Raw genomic sequence first — 26,418 nt, forward strand, 5'->3', positions numbered from 1 at the left:
ACATCCCATTCCTCAAGGATGAGATGCAAGACCAACATGCAAATAGGTCCAAGAACATCCTGCAGGCCTGACTATGGGATGGAGCTAAGAATCAGGGGCAGGAGAAGAATGGAGAAGAGCTGGTCAGAGATGAGCATATAAAGTGTCTGTGCAACTTTGGATCGGGGAGTCCACTGCTTGTCTTTACCTTAGCAGTGGACAGAATACCCAGACTTGCACCTGACAGGCTTAAAACAGATTCTACTGTTTGTAAGAATGTCCTCTACAGCTTCATCTCAAAAGCCAGTAGGAATTGTCAGATCCATGTCCTATGCAAAATTAAAGTGCAGTTATTTCGCCGGAACTCTACTTTATCTCTCCTTACCATGTGTATCAGTCAGACTCTTGGTTGTAAGCAACAGAAGTCGACATTGGCTGCTAAAGCAAAAACGTTGTGATAATCCACAGAAGTATTGGTTGGGAGGCCTTGAAACCAAGGCCCAAGGAGGAGCTTGGGCACAATGTCAAAAACCATGGTACAGATGGCCTACTACTATGGTCCTACCAAAGACTAGAGGAACCTGCTGTGGCCACTGCCACCTCTGTAACAGCCAGCGAGAAGCTGCACCTGGGCCTGTGTGTTCACACTGCTCCCTCTGGATCAGCTTCTCTCATAGATGTTTCTGATGGCTGAATCCTAGGACACATGCTACACTTTACCTGCAAAAGAGGCTGTAAACTTGAAGTTTGACTCTACACTATGGAAGTGGGACTCAAAAATAGAAACTTCTCCAAATACAGAAAAAAAAAATTCAGAAGGTAATGGGCAATTTTGACAGGGGTACCAAGATAATTCAATCGGGAAAAATACTCTTTTCAGCAAATGGTGCTGAACAACTGGACATCCACGTGCAAAAGAATGAAGCTGGAATCGTTCCTTACTCCACAGGCAAACCTTTACTCCAAGTGGAGCATAAGTCTAAATGTAAGAGCTGTTCATTGCAGCTCTATTTACCATAGCCAGGACATGGAAGCAACCTAAATGTCCATCGACAGATGAATGGATAAAGAAGATGTGGCACATATATACAATGGAATATTACTCAGCCATAAAAAGAAATGAAATGGAGGTATTTGTAATGAGGTGGATGGAGTTCGAGTCTGTCATACAGAGTGAAGTAAGTCAGAAAGAGAAAAACAAATACAGTATGCTAACACATATATACGGAATCTAAGGGAAAAAAAAAAAAAAAAAAAAGGCCATGAAGAACCTAGTGGCAAGACAGGAATAAAGACACAGACCTACCAGAGAATGGACTTGAGGATATGGGGAGGGGGTGGGGTGAGATGTGACAGGGTAAGAGAGTGTCATGGACATATATACGCTACCAAATGTAAAATAGATAACTAGTGGGAAGCAGCTGCATAGCACAGGGAGATCAGCTCGGTGCTTTGTGACCACCTAGAGGGGTGGGATGGGGAAGGTGGGAGGGAGGGAGATGCAAGAGGGAAGAGAAATGGGAACATATTGTATATGTATAACTGATTCACTTTGTTATAAAGCAGAAGCTAACACACTATTGTAAGGCAATTATACTTCAATAAAGATGTTTTAAAAATAAATAAATAAATAAATAAATAAATAAATAAATAAATAAATGTAAGAGCTAAAACCATAAAACTCTTGAAGAAAACAAAGGAGCAAATCTTTGTGACCTTGGGTTAAGCAAAGCCTTCTTGGATATAGCACCAAAAGCATAAGTACCAAAAAAACCCACAAAACAATAAATAGGATTTCATCAAATTAAAAACTTTTGTCCTTCAAATCATACCATAAAGAAAGTGAAAATTAAAAGATGCTCAGCGTTGCTAATTATTAGAGAAATGCAAATCAAAACTGCAATGAAGTATCGTCTCACACCCATCAGAATGACCATCATTAAAAAGTCTACAAATAACAAATACTGTAAAGGGTGTGGAGAAAAGGGAACCCTCTTACACTGCTGGTGGGAATGTGAATTGGTGCAGCCACTATGGAAAACAGTGTGGAGGTTCCTTAAAAAACTAAAAATAGAACTACCATATGATCCAGCAATCTCACTCCTGGGCATATATTCAGACAAAACTAATTCAAAAAGATACGTGCACCCCAATATTCATTGTAGCACTATTCACAATAACCAGGACATGGAAGCAACCTAAAAGTCCATCAACAGATGAATGGATAAAGAAGATGTGGTATGTATATATATATATATATATATATACATACCATGGAATACTACTCAACCATAAGAAAGAATGAAAAATAATGCCACTGAAGCAACATGGATGCACCTAGAGATTATCATAGTGAGTGAAGTAAGTCAGACATAGACAAATATCATATGATATCACTTATACATGGAATGTAAAATATGACACAAATGAACTTATCTATGAAAGAGAAACAGACTCACAGTCATAGAGAACAGACTAGTGGTTGCCAAAGGGGAGGGGGGTGGGGGAAGGAAGGACTGGGAGTTTGGGATGAGCAGATGTAAACTATTATATATAGGATGGATAAACAACAAGGTCTTACTGTATAGCACAGGGAACTATATTCAATATCCTGAGGTAAACCATAATGGAAAAGAATATGAAAAAGAATGTATACATTGCATAACTGAATCACTTTGCTGTACAGCAAAAATGAACACAAAATTGTAAATCAACTATACTTGGATAAAATAAATTTTAAAAAAAGAAAATGAAAGATGACACACAGAAGAAGAAAAAAAAATTACAAGTCATATATATATCTTGATTGCTTCCTCTTTGCCTGGTTGGTAAGGGAAGGATTCCCACCCTAGAGTTACGAGGATGGCAGAACATGCAACACCTGACACAGAACAGATGAGATCAACAGCAGCTGATGAGCCACATACACTCACAGCCCAGGGAGGAGGACACCTGCCCTGTAGGCCCACACAGCGTTGCACAGAGGAGCAGAGGGAACCATCAGGAGCTCTGGAGCTTAACTTTGTGCCATCAAGAGGGTGGATGTTTTCTGGTTTCGAAGAAAGGATGTGATTGGTTTTTTTGAATAATTCCATGGGTTGGCAGGAAATTGAAACCTGCTACTCAAGAATAAGCAGGCACCACATTTGGTCCATTTGACAACAAGGGTTATTTGGCTATGGGATCTTACACATGGAGCAGAGTTAGGGCATTCAAGGCCCTTTTAATTTTTCCAGGGTTTGAGACAGCACATGATATTGAACCTTAACTTCACGTTTTACACCACCAGAAGGCACCAAGTCTTACAAGGGACTTGTATCCAGGATATATAAAGAACTCTTACACCTTAACAATAAAAATACAAATAACTCAGTTTAAAAATGGGTACAGGATTTCAATAAACATTTCTCCAAAGAAGATATACAAGTGGCTGACAAGCATGTGAAAAGATGCTCAACATTATTAGCCATTAGGAAAATGCAATGAGATACCACTTCACGCCTACTAGGTTGACTATAATAAAACACACACACACACACACACACACACACACACACACACGCACCCAAACATTTGGCAAGGAAGTAGAGTAATTGGAGCCCTCATACATTGCTGAGAGGAATGCAAAATGATGCAGCTGCTTTGGAAAATAGTTTGGCAGTTCCTCAAAATATTAAACATAGAGTTACCTATGAAACAGCAATTTCACTCTTAAGTATATACCCAGCAGAAATGAAAACATATGATGTCCACTCAAAAATTTGTACGTGAACGTTCATAGCAGCATTATTTGTAACAGCCAAAAAGTAGAAGCAACCCACATGTCCATCAACTGTTTAATGGGTAAATAAAATGTGGTTTTTTCATGCAATGGAATATTATTAGGCAATAAAAAGAATAAATTATCGATACTCCAACATGGATGAACTTTGAAAACATGCTAACTGAAAGAAGCTAGTCACAGAGCACCTACTGTATAATTCAATTTATAAGAAATATCTAGAACAGGCAAATCTGTACAGACAGAAAATAGATTATTGGCTGCCTATGGCAGGGGGTGGGGGAGTGTGAGGAAGGACTGCTAATGGTCATGAAGTTTCTATTTGGAGGATGGAAATGCTTTAAACTCGATTGTGAGGATGATTGCACAACTCTGTGAATGTATTAAAAACCATTAAGTTGTACACTTTAAATGGGTGAATTATATGGTATGTGATTTATTGAGATACAAAGTTCTTATTTTTTAAAAAAAAAGGTAATGAGTAGCCTGACTATGAATGATGCAAGTGGTTTAACCATTCTCAAATATCTATTTGAATCTTTTACTTTAAAATATCTTAACAAAATTTGGAAAGCCCTCTCTATGGCTGATTGATTAGTATATATGCCCTTATAAATCTTCTATAATCTTGTCAAAGTTGTTACTGATGGCAACAGTGAAAAACGCAGCAGTTAAGAAGGTTAAGTGAGAACTGCAATTTCACTTTTTAACCATCTGGGTAAACAAGATTTGGGGAATAGACTGAAGATTTCTTTTAGAGAAAGAAGGTTAATAGAGACCATCTAAATGAGGAAATTGCACCTCAAAAATGTTAACTAGATTTTCCAAGGTCACACAGCCAAATGATGAAGGAGTTGTGTATTGTGGAGGTATAACATAGCATCTGTTGTAGCCAGCTTCCATGGTGGCTCCCAATAATCCTCGCCTCCTGGTACTTACAACTTGTGTAGCCCCTCCTCTCTTTCTCATCACTCATTCCGGGGGAAGCTCACTGGATGTCGTGATTGCACTCAAGCTACCTATGGGGAGGTCCACGTGTCATGGAACTGAACCTTGCTGATGACCACATGAGTGGGGCTTGGATGCATACCCTCTCCCAGTTGAGTTTTCAGATGAGACTACAGCCCCAGCTGAAAGGTTGATTGCAGCCTCATGAGGCCATGAGCCAGAACCATCCAGCAAAGCACTCTGAACTCCTGGCCCACAGAAATAGTGAAATAATAAATGGGTGTAAGATATCAGGTTCGGGGGAATTTTATTACACAGTGATAACTATGTACCATTTATGCTCTTTCCACCCTGAAAGCTACTTCTTATCTGGGAACTGTTAAATATTTACAATGATTTTTCAGGCTGCATGGGTTAAAATCCAAACCCTAGTCACTCTGTTTGGGTAGGACTTTGATTTACATTTCTCCATTTAAGGAGAGGAAAATTAAATATCACAATATTTGAGCAATTTTTTTCAATCTGTCTAGGAGATTTTTGCTATTCAATGAGAGCAAGGCACAGGATTTTAAAGCAGGACAACTTCTCAGGTAAATTGTTTCTGCTTTTGTTGCCAAGGTAATTAAATCAAATCATATATGTCCCTTCTGGTGGAGCCTCCAAATCTTCATTGAAACAGCCTGGTGCTGTGTACACTGCCTCCTGCTCTGTGCCGTCTGTTAGCAATTCCACCCATGTTTCTAAATCCACTCTGATGGAATTTCCCAAGAGCCACCCAATATTACTAACAAACCAAGAGCCAGACAGAAGGAAAAATATGGAAAAGAAGTCAGTATATTTTATCCTCCACATTGTGGAAGCAAAACCTACAAGAGGAGAAATGTGTTCCCGGTAAAGTTCACTACTACTTACATCACTGCCCTCTTGGCCTCTCCCCTCACTTACTGGAGACTCCAGCACTACCTTGGTCTCCTTCTTCCCTCTGTCCATATCATCCTTCTCAGTGACTTCACTAAAAACATAGACGTTACCAGGCAAGGATTTCCTGTCTCTCCTTCCACCAAACCTCCAACCCACCAGCTTCTGTATCCACAAGGGGACTCCCACCCATGCTCCCATCTATGGTCAAGATCTCCACGTGTGCTTCACACTTCATCTCCTCTTAAATACTAAAGGATTTTACTGGGTCTTCAATTTCTCCCTCTCTTTATATTAAACCCAGAAGTATATCAATATGCCTTTATACCACGTCTCTGAAAATACTCTCTCTTAACCCCATATCAACCTCTGGCTGCTAGCGCATGCCTATGATTTCCTTCGTGGCCAAAAGCCCTCAAAGCAGATGTTGATTCTTGGTGTCCCTGTTTTGCCATGTTTCATTTTTGCCTTAACCCATCTACACTCGGTCCCTAACTTACAATGGTTCAACTTATCATTTTTCAACTTTACAATGGTGTGAAAGTGATATGCATTCAGTAGAAACTGTACTTTGAATTTTGAATTTTGATCTTTCCCAAGGCTAGTGATATGCAGTACAATGCAGCAGCTTCCTGTCAGCTGCAGCACTATAAGGGTGAACAACTGGTACACTTACAACCATGCTGCACCCTCACAAACATTCTGTTTTTCACCTTCAGTACATTATTCAATAAATTACATGAGCGTTTCAACACTCCATTATAAAATAAGCTTTGTGTTAGGTGATTTTGCCCAACTGCAGGCTAATGTCAGTGTGCTGTGTACATTCTAGGTGGGCTGGGCTAAGCTGTGACGTTCAGTAGGTAGATTAGATGCATTTTTGATTTACAGTATTTTCAACTTATGATGGGTTTATTGGGGTGTAAATAAACCCGTCTTCTTGAGGAAGCTCTGTAGTTAAGTTTTGACTCTATTATTCCATTGATATTACTTTTAGCAATTAATACTAAATACCACATTTTGCCATTTCTACTGGACATTTTCCTATCCTCATCTTACTCCATCTCATATTCAATCTGGTAATCACTCTCTCCTTATCAAAATCCTCTCCTCCCTTGCTTCCTAGGACACCACACCATCACACTCTTCCTCCTACCATTCAGGCCACTTCCCCTCATTCTCCTTTCCTGACTCCTTGTCTTCTACCTGCTTTCTAAATATTGTCATTTCTCAGGGCCCAAGGACATCTCTTCTCTCTCCTGAAAATCAGTCATCTACTCCCAACATATGAAAATACATATAAATGCCAAGGAATCTCATATTTATGCCTCCAGATTCAAATATCCAACTGTTAACTTGAGAGCTCTACTTGCCATACATACATATTAAACTTCACATGTCTAAGGAAGAACTCTTAATTTTCAAACAAATTACTCTCTCAGGCAATCCCATCTACCTAGATACTCAAGCCTGAAACTAACTGGGATGTTCTCTGTAATTTCTCCCTCTCCCTGAACCTCCATTCACATGCAATTCAGCAGCAAGTCCTCTAGAGCCTACCTCCAAAATGTGTCTTGAATCCATGCACTTTGTGTCAAATTCCACCCACCTGTAATACTGCAACAGGTCCCTTTTTCAGATTTTTTCCCTCCAATCCATTCCCCATACAGTTGCCAGAAAAATCATCCAGGAACATGACACTTAACAATCTCAATAACAAACTCATTACTCTCTACCTATGCCTCCAACCTCACCTATGCCACTCTCCTCACTTGTGAACTACGATCACATGAACTTTTATTTCCTGGAGTAAATCATGGTCTCTCCAGTCTGGGAGCTCCACAATTACCATTATAAATCATAAATCATTGAACAATCCCAGAAAGGAGGCCACTTGTTGAGTGGGAAGAGCATAATGGTGTATTAGTTATCTACTGCTATGTAACCAATGTCCCCAATGTCATTCTCTCTAAAGTGAGCCCTCAGCCCTGTCCCATCCACCAGGCTCTTTACCTGATTAGTTTCTTATTATCTTATATATTTTAGATTAAATATCTCTAATTTTCTGACCACATCTCAGGTCTCTTATTCTTTCTTTTTATAAGTTCTTTATAGTTTATTTACTTGTCTATTGCACCTCTGCCCCTACTAGACTGTAAACCCCATAGCAAATCATCATGTCACCTTTATTCATTCTAAACCAAGTGTCTAGAACAGTGCTCTGAATATATTAAACCCTTATTAATATTTGTTGAATTAACAATAATTATAAGGCAATATGAGATTCATAGAATCAAAAATATTCAGTTTAAAAACTGTAAAATCAAAAGACCTTTATAAGCAAACTGGTCATTCTTTTGCAAAAGATACATATGTTATCAGTATGCCTTGCACTTAAGAAGTTTATGAAACACAATAATGCAAAATTACTACATTCCCATTGCCACCAGACACATATTTGTGAATATGTGGGTACAAGATTATGTTTATTTCTTAAAAGTCCTTTTCTACAATTCGAATTCCTGTTTCCAGCACCTTCTAATTTAGATTAAATGGGATCTGTCCCTTCAAACACTTTTGATTCATCTTAGAGTATTTGACCTTAAAAGGCCACCTATCAGAAGCCTAAAAATGTCAGCCCCAGATACAGAGGCTTGCTTGTCTCATTTCTTTAACCACTAAACTAAATGATAAATGAAATCTACTCTAAGGTTGGGGGGAGGACTATCAGAAGTTTTACTTGTAAAGCAGAATTGAAGTTGAAAAAAGAGGCGGAATGAGACACATTATACGGGCATCAGCAGCCACAGGGGAATCCTGCCAAAAAGTTGAAAATAGATTCTCGAGGGTGACCATTTTTAATCTATTTTATTTCTTTTTATTACTCTTCCCAGGTAATAAACAACTTCAACTGATATGAACCCTTTTCACAAATGCAGCTTGTAATACGGTCTATTTATAGTATTATTTTATTTGATTTAATTATTCTCCTATAATTCTCCTGGTATTAAAAGTCCTTTTGATGGTTGTTCTGTTTTCCATTCCAAAGTCATTAATCTCTGTTTCCTACCTGACGTGAGGGATGCCCTGTGAGTGACAGCCTTGTTTATAGAGAGCAGAGAAGGACTTGGCAGCCGTTCCAAAGTGTCAAACGAGATGGCCTGAAGAATGGGGCAGAAAAGTGTCACCAAATGGGGAAGTGATGTCACACTAACGAGACTGCCTCCTTGTCGTCCACTAATAAAATTCTCTGATGTGTACCTCTTGAGAGAAAGATTTGCTAGGAGGGAGTTGTGCTGGGTAATTTCTTCTGTACATTTTATATGACTTTCACAGTCTTCAAACTCTCAAAGGCATAGAGATTGCCTTAAAAATGCAAATAATGAGAAGAGATGTTTTTAAAAGACTGTATTGTTTTGAATTAAAACACAGTGCCCTTTTGAGAATGATATTATTTTCTAACATCTTGGAGTACCTTCTATACACCAAACTTTTAGCACAAAATTGATGCTTTTTATTCATTTCAAAGGTATATCTGAGAGTATGCCAAAATATTAATTTGAACTATGTCATTACCTTAAAACATATGATTAGGTATTCAATTCTCTATTCTCTTGTTTCATTAGTCTCTTGTTGAGTTCAATTTGTTCAATTCAATAGACATTTCTTAAATGCCTACTATGTGCAGGCACAATTTCCAGTACTTAAAACTAAATTAAAAAATTCAGTTTCTCAATTGCATCTAAGAGACATGAAATAGTTCAGTCTTCTAGGAAAGAGAGAAAAGTGGGTGATAGTGCAATAGTGATCATGAGAGTGTCCACAAGCCTTCATTCCCGTGACTTCTCTGGGCCCAAGTCTTTCACCTGAATCCTAATCTGTTTCTTCTAACCCATAAGATCTCCCATCTTCACTTCAAAGTCAGGGTGTTCAGAACACATTTTGCCATTCTTCCCAACCCCAGTCTAGTTCCCATTCCTAGATTCCTAAATATCAATAATAACCATCAATGAGCACATATATGTGGGAGGCACTGCATTAAGTGTGTTACACAGATTATCTGATTTAATGTTCAAAATATTCCTATAAACTAGGTTATATTATTAACGTATTTTACAAATAAGGAAACCAAGACTTAGACAAGTTAAGTAACAAGCCCAAATAACTAGCAAGTGGTAGATGTAGGCAGGTGATGAAAATCAGACTCTAGGGTTACACTGTCCAGCAGCATGTGTGACCACTGGGCATTTGGAATTTGACTAATGCAACTAAAAAACTAAATCTATAATTTAATTTAATTTAATTTTAAAGACCAATACTTAATTTAGTTATTTTTCAACTATAAATTTTATGAAATCTAAATACAGATCAAGTATTTCTGATGAAAATTAGCTTCCAAGTTGATATGTGCTGTAAGTGTAAAATATATACCAGATTTTGAAGTCCTAGTATGAAAAGAAGAATGTAAAATATTGATAATTTTTTATATTGGCTACATGTTGTAATGACATTTTGGATATATTATGTTCAATAAAAATATATTATTACAATTAGTTTTACCTATTTATTTTTACTTTTTTAATGTGTCTATGAGAAAAGTTTAAATTACAGATACGACTCACAGTGAGCTGGAAGACAGAGTAGTGGAAATCTTGAAGCTGAACAGAAAGAAGGAATAAAGAATAAAAATAAAGGAAGACAATTTAAGAGACCTCTGGGACAACATCAAGTGTACTAACATTCGCATTATAGGGGTCCTAGAAGGAGAAGATAAAGAGAAGGGGGCAGAGAATATAACTGAAGCCATAATAGCTGAAAACTCCTCTAATCTGGAAAAGGAAACAGACATCCAGGTCCAGGAAACACAGAGAATCCCCTAATAGCCCAGACATGGAATCAACCTAAATGTCCACCAACAGATGAATGGACAAAGAAAATGTGGTATACATATAATGGAATCTTATTCAGTTTTTTTTAAAATAAATTCTGTCATTTACAACATGGATAAACCTGGAAGACATTATGCTAAGTGAAACAAGTCAGACAGAGAAAGACAAATACTGTATGACCTCTTATACGTGGAATCTAAAAAAGTCTCACTCATAGAAGCAGAGAGCAGCACAGTGGTTGCCAGGGGCTGGCAGGAGAGGGGAATGGAGAGATGTTGGTCAGAGGGTAAAAAGTTTCAGTTATGCAGGGTGAATAAGTGTTGGAGTTTTAATCCACAGCATGGTGACTCTAGTTAGTAATACTGTATTATAATCTTAAAATTTGTTAAGAGAGTGGATCTGAAATGTCCTCACTACAAATATATATATATATATATATGTTCATATATATGTATCTGAGGTGATGGATATTTTAATTAGCTTGTTACATCATTTTAGAATAATTACATTGTGATTGTATTTGATACATATATCAAAACATCATGTTGTACACTGTAAAAATACACAATTTTTATTTATCAATTATATTTAATAAATGAAAAAATAAATAAATAATTAAAATTTTAACTGCAATAAATTCAGAAGACAGAAAATTAGAGTGGAAGGAAAAGGGGACATAAAAAAAAGCAGTGCCCAGTGAAAGTACTCAATAAGGTCATAGAAATAAATCCAAAATATTAGGAATGACAGTAAAAGTAAAGACAAAACCTGCCAGTGAAAAGATAGACAATTTAAAGTTGGTAATTAAAAAAAAAAAAAATCCAGCTTTATGCAGTTTAAGAAAGACAAATGTTAAAATGCCAAGGACAGAGAAAGTTAAAGTTAAAGCATAGAGAAACTATCTGGGTAAAAATTAACCAAACTAAAACCAGTGTAACTCTCTATTAATAAAAAAAAAAAAAAAAAGACTAGTAGCTCTGAAACCTAGTTGCACATTGGAATAATTTGGAAAACTTTTTAAAATTACCAATCTCTCACACCAATTAACTCAGAATTTCTAGAGTTTGGAACTGAGCATGGATGTTTTTATAAGTTCCCTAGGTGATTATTATGTCAGATAAGGATCATAAACTTCTACTTTAAGACAAAAAACACTTTTAGGGATGAAGAGATTCACAATATATTAATAAATATATGTTAATACAAATCTTTAACCAGGAAGAAATTAAAATCCTAAGTCAGTATGTAAATAATGATACAACTTCAATATATGGGTAAAGAAATAATTGGCAGATTTGGAAGAATATTCATACTATGAGATTTTAAACACTATTCTTAATAAAAGAGAGCTCAAGTAGAGAAAAATAGAGGCATAAGTAACATACTTAACAAATTTGAACTACTGATATACCTAGAATCCAACACTCAGTAATTAGCAACTACATAAAGAAAGCACATGGAATATTTACAATATTTATTATCTTGACTTTAAACCAAGTATCAGCAAAACACAAACAAAACTGTGTTACCATGTAGATGATATCCTCTTATCAAAATAAAATTAAGTTGGAAATAAAAAACAAAAATATATTTTTAAAATGATGTATTTGGTCATTTTAAAACTTTATATAATTTTTATAAATTTTATATAATTTATTAATCAAATAAGATATAATAATGGTAGTTAGTTAGAAAATAGAACTAAGTAATAAGGAAAATACTACACATCCAAACTTGGAAAATGTTGTTCAAATAGTTCTTAGAGAAAAATTTCTAAACTTAAATACTTATATTTTTTAAAGAAAGTTTAAAACACACTGAAATAAGAATTTATCCTAACTAGTTTTTTAAAAATAAAATAATAAATCTTACTTAATGTTGTTTTGAAGGGATGGTATAAGATAATACTAATATCTAATTTGTGGAGATTAAAAATAAGATAGACCTAAAATATTTGACAGTAATTAGATACAGGATACAATAGGCAAAAGGAAGGAAGTAAAGGCAGAAAACTTTCAAAGACAGAAATAAAACTATTTCTACTTGCAGATGACAGACATATCTAGAAAAACCAAGAGAACCAATGGAAAAGCAATACAAACAATAACGGAATTTAGCAATGAAACCCTAATTTTAATATACAGAAACGAATAGCTCTCTAATGTACAAACAATAGCTAGTTAGCATATATAATGAAAGAAAAGGCAATTTACAGAAATAGCAAAGAAAAATACTTTGTTATAAGATAACAAGAGATATGCACACTTATATGAGGAAAATTTTATATTATTTCTGAAATATAAAACAGTAGACTTGAACAAATGAAAAATCAAACAATGTTTTTGAATACGAAGACTAAACATAAAGATATCAATTCTCCCTAAGTTAATCTGTAAATTTACTCAATCGCAAAATAATGCCAGTAAGTTTTTACCCAGATACAGATAAGTTGATTTTAAAGTTAATATTTAGGAGAGACCTTCAAGGTAGCAGAGGAGTGAGATGTGGAGATCGCCTTCATCCCCACAAATACATCAGAAATATATCTACATGTGAAAAACTCCTACAGAACACCTACTGAACGCTGGCAGAACACCTCAGACTTCCCAAAAAGCAAGAAACTCCCCCTTTACCTGGGTAGGGCAAAAGAAAAAAGAAAAAACAGAGACAAAAGAATAGGGATGGGAGCTGCACCACTGGGAGGGAGCTGTGAAGGAGGAAAAGTTTCCACACACTAGAAAGCACCTTTACTGGCAGAGAGGGGGTTGGCGGGGGGTGGGGGGGAAGCTTCAGAGCAACGGAGGAGAGCGCAGCAACATGGGTGCAGAGGGCAAAGCGAAGAGATTCCCACACAGAGAATCCATGCCGACCAGCCCTCACCAGCCTGAGAGGCTTGTCTGCTCACCCATCAGGGCGGGTGGGGGCTGGGAGCTGAGGCTCCAGCTTCAGAGTTCGGATCCCAGGGAGAGGACTGGGGTTGGCTGCATGAACACAGCCTAAAGGGGACTAGTGCGCCACAGCTAGCCAGGAGGGTGTCCGGGAAAAAGTCTGGACCTGCCTAAGAGGCAAGAGACCATTGTTTCAGGGTGCACGAAAAGAGGGGATTCAGAGTACCGCCTAAACAAGCTCCAGGGATGGGCATGAGCCATGGCTATCAGCACGGACACCAGAGAGGGTCATGAAATGCTAAGGCTGCTGTTGCAGCCACCAAGAAGCCTGTGTGCAAGCACAAGTCACTATCCACACCTCCCCTCCCAGGAGCCTGTGCAGCCCGCCACTGCCAGGGTCCCGTGATCCAGGGACAACTTCCTGGGGAGAACACACGGCATGCCTCAAGCTGTTGCAACATCACGCTGGCCTCTGCTGCCACAGGCTCACCTCCCCCTGCATTCCATACCCCTCCCTCCCTGCGGCCTGACTGAGGCAGAGCCCCCTAATCAGCTGTTACTTTAACCCCATCCTGTCTGAGAGAAGAACAGACGCCCTCAGGAGACCTACATGCAGAGGCAGGGCCTAATCCAAACCTGAACCCCAGGAGCTGTGTGAACAAAGAAGAGAAAGGGAAATCTTTCCCAGCAGCCACAGGAGCAGCCGATTAAATCTCCATGATCAACTTGATGTACCCTGCATCTGTGAAATACCTGATTAGACAACGAATCATCCCAAAATTGAGGCGGTGGACTTTAGAAACAATGATATATATATGTTTCTCCTTTTTCTCTTTATGTATATGCTTCTTTGTGTGATTTTATCTGTATACCTTTGCTTTTACCATTTGTCCTAGGGTTCTGTCTGTCCGGTTTTTTTTCTTCTTCTTTCTTTTTTTTATTACTTTTTAATTTTTTTATTCTTAATAATTTTTATTTTAATAACTTTATTTTATTATTTTTTCTTTCTTTCTTTTTTTCTTCTGAGCCGTGTGGCTGACAGGGTCATGGTGATCTGGGCGGGTGTCAGGTCTGTGCCTCTGAGGTGGGAGAGCCGAATTCAGGACATTGGTCCACAGGAGGCCTCCCAGCTCCATGTAATATCAAATGGTAAAAGCTCTCCCAGAGATCTCCATCTCAGTGCTAAGACCCAGCTCGACTCAACGACCAGCAAGCTACAGTGCTGGACACCCTATGTCAAACAACTAGCAAGACAGGAACACAACCCCACCCATTAGCAGAGAGGCTGCCTAAAATCATAATAAGGTCACAGACACCCCAAAACACACCACTGGACGTGGTCCTGCCCACCAGATAGACAAGATCCAACCTCCTCCATCAGAACACAGCACCAGACCCCTGCACCAGGAAGCCTACACAACCCACTGAACCAACCTTAGCCCCTGGGGGCAGACATCAAAAACAACGGGAACTAAGAACCCATAGCCTGAGAAGAGGAGACCCCAAACACAGTAACTTAAGCAAATGAGAAGACAGAGAAACAGCAGATGAAGGAGCAAGATAAAAACCCACCAGACCAAACAAATGAAGAGGAAATAGGCAGTCTACCTGAAAAGGAATTCAGAGTAATGATAGTAAAGATGATCCAAAATCTAGGAAATAGAATGGAGAAAATACAAGAAACATTTAACAAGGACCTAGAAGAACTAAAGAGGAAACAAACGATAATGAACAGCACAATAAATTAAATTTAAAATTCTCTAGAAGGAATCAATAGCAGAATAATTGAGGCAGAAGAATGAATAAGTGACCTGGAAGATAAAATAGTGGAAATAACTACTGCAGAGCAGAATAAAGAAAAAACAATGAAAAGAATTGAGGACAGTCTCAGAGACCTCTGGGACAACATTAAACGGACCAACATTTGAATTATAGGGGTCCCAGGAGAAAAACAGAAAAAGAAAGAGAATGAGAAGATATTTGAAGAGATTACAGATGAAAACTTCCCTAATATGGGAAAGGAAAGAGTTAATCAACTTCAGGAAGTGCAGAGAGTCCCATACAGGATAAACCCAAAGAGAAACTCACCAACACACATATTAATCAACTATCAAAAATTAAATACAAAAAAAAAATCAAAAGCAGCAAGGGAAAAACACACATAAAAATACAAGGGAATCCCCATAAGGTTAACAGCTAATCTTTCAGCAGAAACTCTGCAAGCCTGAAGGGAGTGAAAGGACATATTTAAACTGATGAAAGGGGAAAACCTAAAACAAAGATTACTCTACCCAGCAAGGATCTCATTCAGATTTCATGGGGAAATTAAAACCTTTACAGACAAGAAAAAGCTAAGAGAATACAGCACCACCAAACCAGCTTTACAACAAATGCTAAAGGAACTTCTCTAGGCAGGAAACACAAGAGAAGGAAAAGACCTACAATAACAAACCCAAATCAATTAAGAAAATGGTAATAGGAACATACATATGGATAATTACCTGAAATGTAAATGGATTAAATGCTCCAACCAAAAGACATCGACTGGCTGAATGGATACAAAAACAAGACCCATATATATGTTCTCTATTAGAGACCCACTTCAGACCTGGAGACACATACAGACTGGAAGTGAGGGGATGGAAAAAAATATTCCATGCAAATGGAAATCAAAAGAAAGCTGGAGTAGCAATTCTCATATCAGACAAAATAGACTTTAACATAAAAGCTATTGCAAGAGACAAAGAAGGACACTACATAATGATGAAGGGATCAATCCAAGAGGAAGATAAAAAAATTTTAATTATTTATGCACCCAACGTAGGAGCACCCCAATACATAAGGCAAATGTTAACAACCATAAAAGGGGAAATTGACAGTAACACAATCATAGTAGAGGACTTTAACATCCCACATTCACCAATGGACAGATCATCCACAATGAAAATAAATAAGGAAACACAAGCTTTAAATGATATATTAAACAAGATGGACTTAATTGATATTTACAGGACATTCCATCCAAAAACAACAGAATACACTTTCTTCTCAAATGCTCATGGAACATTCTCCAGGATAGATCATACTTCAGTCACAAATCAAGCCTTGGTAAATTGAAGAAAATTGAAATCGTATCAAGTATCTTTCCTGCTCACAATGCTATGAGACTAGATATCAATTACAGGAAAAAATCTGTAAAATATACAAACACATAGAGGTTAAACAATACACTACTTAATAACCAAGAGATCACTGAAGAAATCAAAGAGGAAATCAAAAAATACTTAGAAACAAATGACAATGAAAACATGACGACCCAAAACCTAGGGGATGCAGCAAAAGCAGTTCTAAGAGGGAATTTTAGAGCAATACAATCCTACCTCAAGAAACAGGAAACATCTCAAATAAACAACCTAACCTTACACCTAAAGCAATTAGAGAAAGAAGAATAAAAAACACCAAAGTTAGCAGAAGGAAAGATATCATAAATTTCAGATCAGAAATAAATGAAAAAGAAATGAAGAGAACAATAGCAAAGATCTATAAAGCTAACAGTTGCTTCTTTGAGAAGATAAACAAAATTGGTAAACCATTAGCCAGACTCATCAAGAAAAAAAGGGAGAAGACTCAAATCAATACAATTAGAAATGAAAAAGGAGAAGTAACAACTGACACTGCAGAAATACAAAGGATCATGAGAGATTACTACAAGCAACTATATGACAATAAAATGGACATCCTAGAAGAAACGGACACATTCTTAGAAAAACACAACCTTCCAAGACTGAACCAGGAAGAAATAGAAAATATAAACAGACCATCACAAGCACTGAAATTGAGACTGTGATTAAAAATCTTCCAACAAACAAAAGCCCAGGACCAGATGGCTTCACAGGAGAATTCTATCAAACATTTAGAGAAGAGCTACCACCTATTCTTCTCAAACTCTTCCAAACTATAGCAGAGGGAGGAACACTCCCAAACTCATTCTATGAGGTCACCATCACCCTGATACCAAAACCATACAAAGATGTCACAAAGAAAGAAAACTACAGGCCAGTAACACTGATGAACATAGATGCAAAAATCCTCAACAAAATACTAGCAAACAGAATCCAACAGCACATTAAAAGGATCATACACCATGATCAAGTGGGGTTTATCCCAGGAATGTAAGGATTCTTCAGTAAACGCAAATCAATCAATGTGATACACCATATTAAAAAATTGAAGGAGAAAAATCATATGATCATCTCAATAGATGCAGAGAAAGCTTTCGACAAAATTCAACACCCATTTATGATAAAAACACTCCAGAAAGTAGGCATAGAGGGAACTTACATCAACATAATAAAGGCCATATATGACAAACCCACAGCCAACATCATTCTCAGTGATGAAAAACTGAAACCATTTCCACTAAGATGAGGAACAAGACAAGGTTGCTCACTCTCACCACTATTATTAAATATAGTTTTGGCAGTTTTAGACACAGCAATCAGAGAAGAAAAAGAAATAAAAGAAATACAAATTGAAAAAGAAGTAAAGCTGTCACTGTTTGCAGATGACACTATACTATACATAGAGAATCCTAAAGATGCTACCAGAAAACTGCTGGAGCTAAACAATGAATCTGGTAAAGTAGCAGGATACAAAATAAATGCACAGAAATCTCTTGCATTCCTATACACTAACAATGAAAAATCTGAAAGAGAAATGAAGGAAACACTCCCATTTACCATTGCAAAAAAAGTATAAAATACCTAGGAATAAACCTACCTAAGGAGACAAAAGACCTGTATGCAGAAAACTATAAGACACCGATGAAAGAAATTAAAGATGATACAAACAGATGGAGAGATACACCATATTCTTGGACTGGAAGAATCAACATTGTGAAAATGACTATACTACCCAAAGCAAACTATAGATTCAATGCAATCCCTATCAAACTACCAATGGCATTTTTCACAGAACTAGAACAAAAAATTTCACAATTTGTATGGAAACACAAAAGACCCCAAATAGCCAAAGCAATCTTGCGAAAGAAAAACGGAGTTGGAAGAATCAGGCTCCCTGACTTCAGACTATACTATAAAGCTACAGTAATCAAGACAGTATGGTACTGGCACAAAAACAGACATATACATCAATGGAACAGGATAGAAAGCCCAGAGATAAACCCATGCACATATAGTCACCTTGTTTTTGATAAAGGAGGCAAGAATAAACAATGGAGAAAAGACAGCCTCTTCAGTAAGTGGGGCTGGGAAAACTGGACAGCTACATGTAAAAGAATGAAATTAGAACACTTCCTAACACCATACACAAAAATAAACTCAAAATGGATTAAAGACCTAAATGTAAGGCCAGACACTATCAAACTCTTAGAGGAAAACATAGTTAGAACACTCTATGACATAAATCACAGCAAGATCCTTTTGGACCCACCTCCTAGAGAAATGAAAATAAAAACAAATATAAACAAATGGGACCTAATGAAACTTTAAAACTTCTGCACAGCAAAGGAAACCATAAACAAGACGAAAAGACAACCCTCAGAATGGGAGAAAATATTTGCAAACGAAGCAACTGACAAAGGATTAATCTCCGAAATTTACAAGCAGCTCATGCAGCTCAATATTAGAAAACCAAACAACCAAATCCAAACATGGGCTGAAGACGTAAACAGACATTTCTTCAAAGAAGATATACAGATTGCCAACAAACACATGAAAGGATGCTCAACATCACTAATCATTAGAGAAATGCAAATCAAAAGTTCAATGAGATATCACCTCACACCAGTCAGAATGGCCATCATCAAAAAATCTACATGCAATAAATGCTGGAGATGGTGTGGAGAAAAGGGAACACTCTTGCACTGTTGGTGGGAATGTAAATTGATGCAGCCACTGTGGAGAACTGTATGGAGGTTCCTTAAAAAACTAAAAATAGGACTACCATATGACCCAGCAGTCCCTCTACTGGGCATATATCCTGAGAAAACCATAATTCAAAAAGAGTCATGTACCACAATTTTCTTTGCAGCTGTATTTACAATAGCCAGGACATGGAAGCAACCTAAGTGTTCATCGACAGATGAATGGATAAAGAAGATGTGGCTCATATATACAATGGAATATTACTCAGCCATAGAAAGAAACGAAATTGAGTTATTTGCAGTGAGGTGGATGGATCTAGAGTCTGTCATACAGAGTGAAATAAGTCAGAAAGAGAAAAACAAATACTGTATGCTAACACATATATATGGTATCTAAAAAAAAAAAAAGGCTATGAAGAACCTAGGGACACGACAGGAATAAAGATGCAGATGTTGAGAATGGACTTGAGGACACGGGGAGGGAGACACGTAAGCTGGGACAAAGTGAGAGAGTGTCATGGAGTAATATATACTACCAAATGTAAAATAGATAGCTAGTGGGAAGCAGCTGCATAGCACAGGGAGATCAGCTCGGTGCTTTCTGACCAGCTAGAAGGATGAGATAGGGAGGGATGGAGGGAGGGAGATGCAAGAGGGAGTAGATATGGGGGTATATGTATATATATAGCTGATTCACTTTGTTATAAAGCAGAAACTAACACACCATTGTAAAGCAATTATACTCCAATAAAGATGTTTAATTAATAAATAAATAAAGTTAATATTTAAAAATAAACAGGCAAGATGGGAAAGTTCTGAAAATCCATTGCACCTCAATGTGAATATAATTAACACCACTGTATTGCACACTGAAAAAATAGTTAAGACAGTAAATTTTATATGTTTTTCACTGCAATTTTTTTAAAAACAGGATAAAAACTCCTTCATACTGATTGCCACTCAGCATTCTCATCTGACATTACAGATAAAGCCTCTTCTTAAATAGTATTTATCTAGCAAACTAGGAATACTGATCGCACTGAACTTTAATACATTTCCTCTGAAGAGATACAACTGTGCTTAGCACAAAGTGAGTGATCAATAAATATAAATCTTAGGTAACCTCCTACTTTCCCTGTAAATGTGTTGTTATCAATAAATCTATATGCATTTCAAAAAAAAAAAGGTGAACAAGAAAACCTAAAAAGAAAAGAAGATGAAAAAATGAGAGAGGCTAACTCAAATAGATTCTAAAATATTATTATAAAACCTACATATTTAAAATTGTGTGCTATTCAGGAAATCAGTGGGTAGTATCAGAAAAACAATGGGTTAAAAAAGACTATCTAGAAATAGACCCAAGTGCATATGTAAATTTATTATGTATTAAAGATGGTATCTCAGGCTTCCCTGGTGGCGCAGTGGTTGAGAGTCTGCCTGCCAGTGCAAGGGACACGGGTTCGAGCCCTGGTCTGGGAGGATCCCACATGCCGCGGAGCAACTAGGCCCGTGAGCCACAACTGCTGAGCCTGCACGTCTGGGGCCTGTGCTCACAACAAGAGAGGCCGTGATAGTGAGAGGCCCACACACCGTGATGAGGAGTGGTCCCTGCTTGCTGCAACTAGAGAAAGCCCTCGCATAGAGACGAAGATCCAACACAGCTAAAAGTAAATAAATAAATAAATAAATTTATAAAATTTAAAAAAAGGTAAAATATAATATTTAAAAAAGATGGTATCTCAAATCAGTGGGGGAAAATATGAAAATATTAATAAATGGTATTGAGAAAACTGAATAGTCATTTGGAAGAATGTGTCATTGGATCTATATGTCACAACATACACCAGGATCAACTCCATTGAATTAGATATCTAAATCTAGATGGATGGAAAGGAAGGGAGGGAAGTGGGAGGGGAGAAAGAAGAAAGAAAGAAAGAAAGAAAGAAAGAAAGAAAGAAAGAAAGAAAGAGAGAGAGAGAGAGAGAGAGAGAGAGAGAGAGAGAGAAAGAAAGAAAGAAAGAAAGAAAGAAAGAAAGAAAGAAAGAAAGAAAGAAAGAAAGAAAGGAAGGAAGGAAGGAAGGAAGGAAGGAAGAAAGAAAGAGAGGTAGGAAGGAACGAAGGAAGGAAGGAAGGAAGGAAGAAAGGAAGGAAGGAAGAAAATGACAGAAGCACTATAATAAGATGTGAGTAAATTCCTCTGTTACCTGGGAGAGGGGAAGAAGTTCCTAACCATGACTCAATGTCCAGAAGCAATAAAATAAAAATGGATAATTTTGAAAAGTTAAAAATAAACAAGCTTTGTAAGGCAAAAATAAAAATAATAATAACACTATAAGCAAAATCAAACGAAAATGATAAATCAGGAAAAAATATTTGCAATTTATGTCACAGCAGAGCTGATATCCCTAATATATAGTTTCTAAGAAAAGCCGGAAGAAAAATAAAGTAATTGAAAAATAGTACACCACATACCTATTTGAATGTCCAAAATCCAAAACACTGACAACACCAAATGCTGGTGACAATATGGAGCAAGAGGAGCTCTCATTCATTGCTGGTAAGAATGCAAAATGGTACACCCATTTTGGGAGAAAGTTTGGCAGTTTCTTATAAAACTAAACATAGTCTTAGCTATGACCCAACAATCGCACTCCTTGGTATTTACCCAAATGAGGTGAAAACTTATGTCCACACAAAATCCTGCACATGGATGTGTATAGCAGTTTTATCCATAATTGTCAAAAATTGGAAGTAACCAAGGTGTCCCTCAGTAGGTGAATGGATAAATAATCTGTGGTACAGCCAGACAATGGAATATTATTTAGTGCTAAAAAGGAATGAGCTATCAAGCCATGAAAAGACCTGGAGGAAACTTAAGTGTATATTACTAAGTAAAAGAAGCCCATTGGAAAGGCTACATACTGTATGATGCCAACTGTATAACATGATAGAAAAGGTAAAACTATGGAGACAGTTAGAAGATCAGTGGTTGCCAGAGGTTGTGGGGAGGGATGGATACATAGACAAGCACAGAGGATTTTTAGGACAGTGAAACTATTTTGTATAATAGAATAATGTTGGATACATGTCATGTTACAAAGTATTCATTTGTCAAAACCCATAGAATGTGCAACATCAAGAGGGAATCCTAATGTAAACAATAGACTTTGGATGAAAATGATGTGTCAATAACTACCCATTGAAATGAGCAACCACTCTGGTTGAGATGTTGATAGTGGGGGAGGTTGTGTACATGTGGGCACAAGGGTGTATGGGTATTCTATGTACCCTCAGTTTTATGTGCACCTAAAACTACCCTGAAAAATAAAGTCTACTAAAAAATAAGTTAATAAATTAGTAAAATTAATTAGTCTAATATACATGTAATCAGAGTCCCATAAAAGAGGAGAGGCAGGAAAAAAAATATTTGAGGAAATAGTGGTCGAAATTTGATGAAAACTATAAAGCAGCAGATCCAAGATGCTCAACAAACTCCAAGAAGAAACATAAAAAGGTACATCACAATCAAATTGCTTAAAATAAATGATAAAGAGAAAATTTTAAGGCTAGAGAGGGGGAAATGAGCACATTATTTATTTTTAGAAAAGATAATTATGACAGCTGACTTCTAGACAGAAACCCTGCTGGCCAGAAGACAATGGAATGATATCTTTAAAGTAATGAAAGAAAAACTTGTCAACATACAATGCTATATTCAATGAAACTAACCTCTAAAAGTGAAAGCAAATGAAGCCTTGTTCAGATCAACAAAAGCTGAGAGAATCTCACCAGCGCCCCTGTACCTGAGCACCCAGGGTAATGAACTACATACCTGCAGGTAAATTTATGAAATCTTAAAACTCAATTCGTTCAGTGAATTAATTTCATGGACTGTCACTGTGTCAGATACTCTGACTTAGTGGCTCTCAATCTTGACTACACAGTAGAACTATCTGAGAACCTTTTTAAAATTAGAGTTATCCATGCCCCAGCCAGAGCAATTAAGTAAGACAATGAGAGGGGGCTGGCTCTTCAGTTGATTCTAATATATAGGTAGGGCTCAAACCAGCTGCCTAACTTCACCCCTTAAATCCCAGCCCATTTCCAATCTCCAATCTGCCCTGCTGAAAATAGCTGACATACAGTTCAGGCATGTTTTCCATCAGTTAAATAAAAAGAAATATAATGAACAGGGAAAGCCATATGAGGAATATCAAGTGAACAATTTCACACTTCATCTGCCATCAAAATCCCAATTTGAGGTTGTTTGCTTCACCCACTGGGCTGAAGAAACTCCTTGGTCTCTCCTGAGGGCAACATTTCGGATCCTCCAGAACCCACAAGTAAGTCAGTCTTGTGTATGGTTCTGTGTCTTCCAGAGAAAACAAAGGGGAGAAATGGTAGCTCTTTTTATCTCTGTGCTGCCATCTTGACTGCTTTTCCTGTGTTCAAGTTTGCTTTTCTCCTATAGGTTCTTCCTTTGCTGAGTTGACAGACTCCTGAGTCTCTGTCATCAGTCCTTCAAGAGCTTCTCTTTCCCATCCACTAGGTGACATATTCTGAGTCACTGACCTGTTAGCAGGGAAAAACAGGTCTCTTTCTTCCAACCCGGCTTAATAGGCTTAGACTTAAGCCTATTAATATAAAACCAAAGTAAATATTTCTTTTCATAGCCCAGCATTTATTGTTCCTAGATAAAATTCCTTTTCCAGTAATTTCCACAATAAAAGTACTTTTTTTGAGGGTCAAGTCTATGTTAGGTGAATTCAATATTCTGTTATAATCTATACAAGAAGAAAACATTTCACAAGAACAGAAATATTTTAAAGCCATTTCATTTCTAGTAAAATATCTGACAATATGGAGTTGTCTGTGTCCTAACTTAATTATTAATAGCACCCCTGCTTACTTTCAAAACTCTCCTACTTTGGATAAATTATGTTTACCTTGTTTGTAGATCAAATGAAGACCAGTTTTCACCAGTGACACAGAGGAAATTTCCCACATAGCCGGCACTCATGAACTAGCCGATTCACACAGCCTAACCATCCTCCTTGTGCATGGTACTACAACCTGTGAAAAAGCCAAACTGTTACATCTCCAGTAATTAGAACTAAGGTTAAAAGCAATTAATTCTATAAGTTTGAACTGTTACATTTGATTCTCCTAAAATCATGTCATATAACTGGGGTATTATGGAGGTTTGCTGACAAAATGAAAATAAGAGTAAGTGTTAATAATGCCTATACATTTGATTTGTATCTGTCATTCATATGCCAAGCCTGGACTTTTCTTGACCCACCACTGCTCTCAGTAAAACATGCATGTACCTCTTACACCTATCTACCTCTACAGTGTTTACCCTCAGGAGTTACTGACATATGTTTTTCACTTTTCCTGGTTAAAAATTCCATCCTTTACAATTTGTATTCTGGCTTAAACATTGGTAGAATCAATAAGACAATATCATAAGACAATATCCATTATTACAAAAAGTAAGAGGAAATAGAGTAGATTCACCATGGTTTAACCCAAGTCACTGAAATGGAAATACCTAATAAAAGTGAAAATAATATTTAGCTAACTCACTATGTGTGCTAAAAATAGGCAACAGTGACTTTCCCAGTCAAGAAAAACTTCGTGAGGGTAGCTGGATGAAAATAGCCATACCTTCCACAGTCCCCAGCTCTGCATCTCTTTCCTCTAATAGAGCCACTCATAAAATCTTCTAAAAAGAATTAGTTTCTTTCAAATAACAAATGAATTTATAATGATCGTTTCTACATAGCTATTCACCCTTAATAAGCTGGACCTTTAACCCAGGGCATCACTGAAATATAGCAGGCATGTCTCTCTAGAAATATACCAGAGTGATGTGCTATATCTATTGACCTTTGCAAATAATCTTGCTTTGTGAATAAAAGGCAATGTTAATTTCCTCAAGAGTAGGAGCTGATGCAGTTGTCAAAGATAAAAGAGAAAAGGACACAATAGGAGCAAACTTTAAAGGTGCTCTGGATACTGAAATAAGGATAGCAAAGGAGATGGGTGACCTCGAGAATGACAGCAAACTAAAATGGGATTTAGAGGTCCCCAAGTATAATGTATTCAACGACACTTTTTTATTTCAAATGGACAAGCAACAGAGCAGAATTAATGCCGTGTGGAACTCATGGCTGTGCATTGAAATACACCAAGTTACCAAGACTTATGGGCCTTCCGAACAACCCAGGTGAATGTGGCACCCTTTACGGTGTGTCCGACGAGCAGAATACAGATTTGATTTTCCGATCCTTGAGAAAAATACGAAGCAGTCACTTTGAGCTAAGGCTCCAAATTACAGCTGTGGTTCAGCTTGGATTCCTTTTGTGGAATAAAACTTGCTGACTAAGGCAATAAGATTTGATTTATCTTTTCCATTTAATGGTGTTTATCAGACTAGAATTTGTCTCTTGTTACCACTCTGAATACATTGGGCTTTGCTGGATACATAACTTGATACATTTATTCTAACCTCATTGTGGCTATCTGGAAATGAATGTGCTAATTAATAGTAGAAACCAAAGAATAAACATAGAGAGTAAATGCAAAAGGAGAATATTCTTTAGGAGTGGTGTCCAACTATATTTTAGACAACTCTCAGTTAGCCAAAAAACACACAAGACAAAGTACCCAGGGGCTTTCAGCCATGAAGAATCAGACAAAAGAAAAAAACAGCAGATTGAATGTAGAAATAATTTGTCATTTCAAAAACCTTCCAAAGTGCAATAAAAGACTACTTGGAATCTAATTGAAATGATTCTGGGAATGAAATTACATCAGTGCTTGGTGAAGGCACATTAGGATAATACAGTTGCTTGAGTGAAAAGCTAACGGAGCACTCAGTTTGGCCTAATGGTGCATGAGGAATGCACCTACTAGGGTCACCCACTTCAGCACCACCACAAATCACCGTGATGGAGTACATGGAAGACACTAGACTAGGCAGGCCCTTTGCGGGTGCATGTCAGCAAGGCCCCCTTTGACTTCAGCTGGAATTACTTGGGATAAGAACAAGAAAATAGTATTGTGTATATGTTAATCCCAACCTCCTAATTTATCCCTCTGTAATAACCTAGATGAGAAAAGAAT

The sequence above is a fragment of the Balaenoptera acutorostrata genome, chromosome 10 (genome assembly GCF_949987535.1).
Source record: "Balaenoptera acutorostrata chromosome 10, mBalAcu1.1, whole genome shotgun sequence".
In the NCBI taxonomy this organism is placed as follows: domain Eukaryota; kingdom Metazoa; phylum Chordata; class Mammalia; order Artiodactyla; family Balaenopteridae; genus Balaenoptera; species Balaenoptera acutorostrata.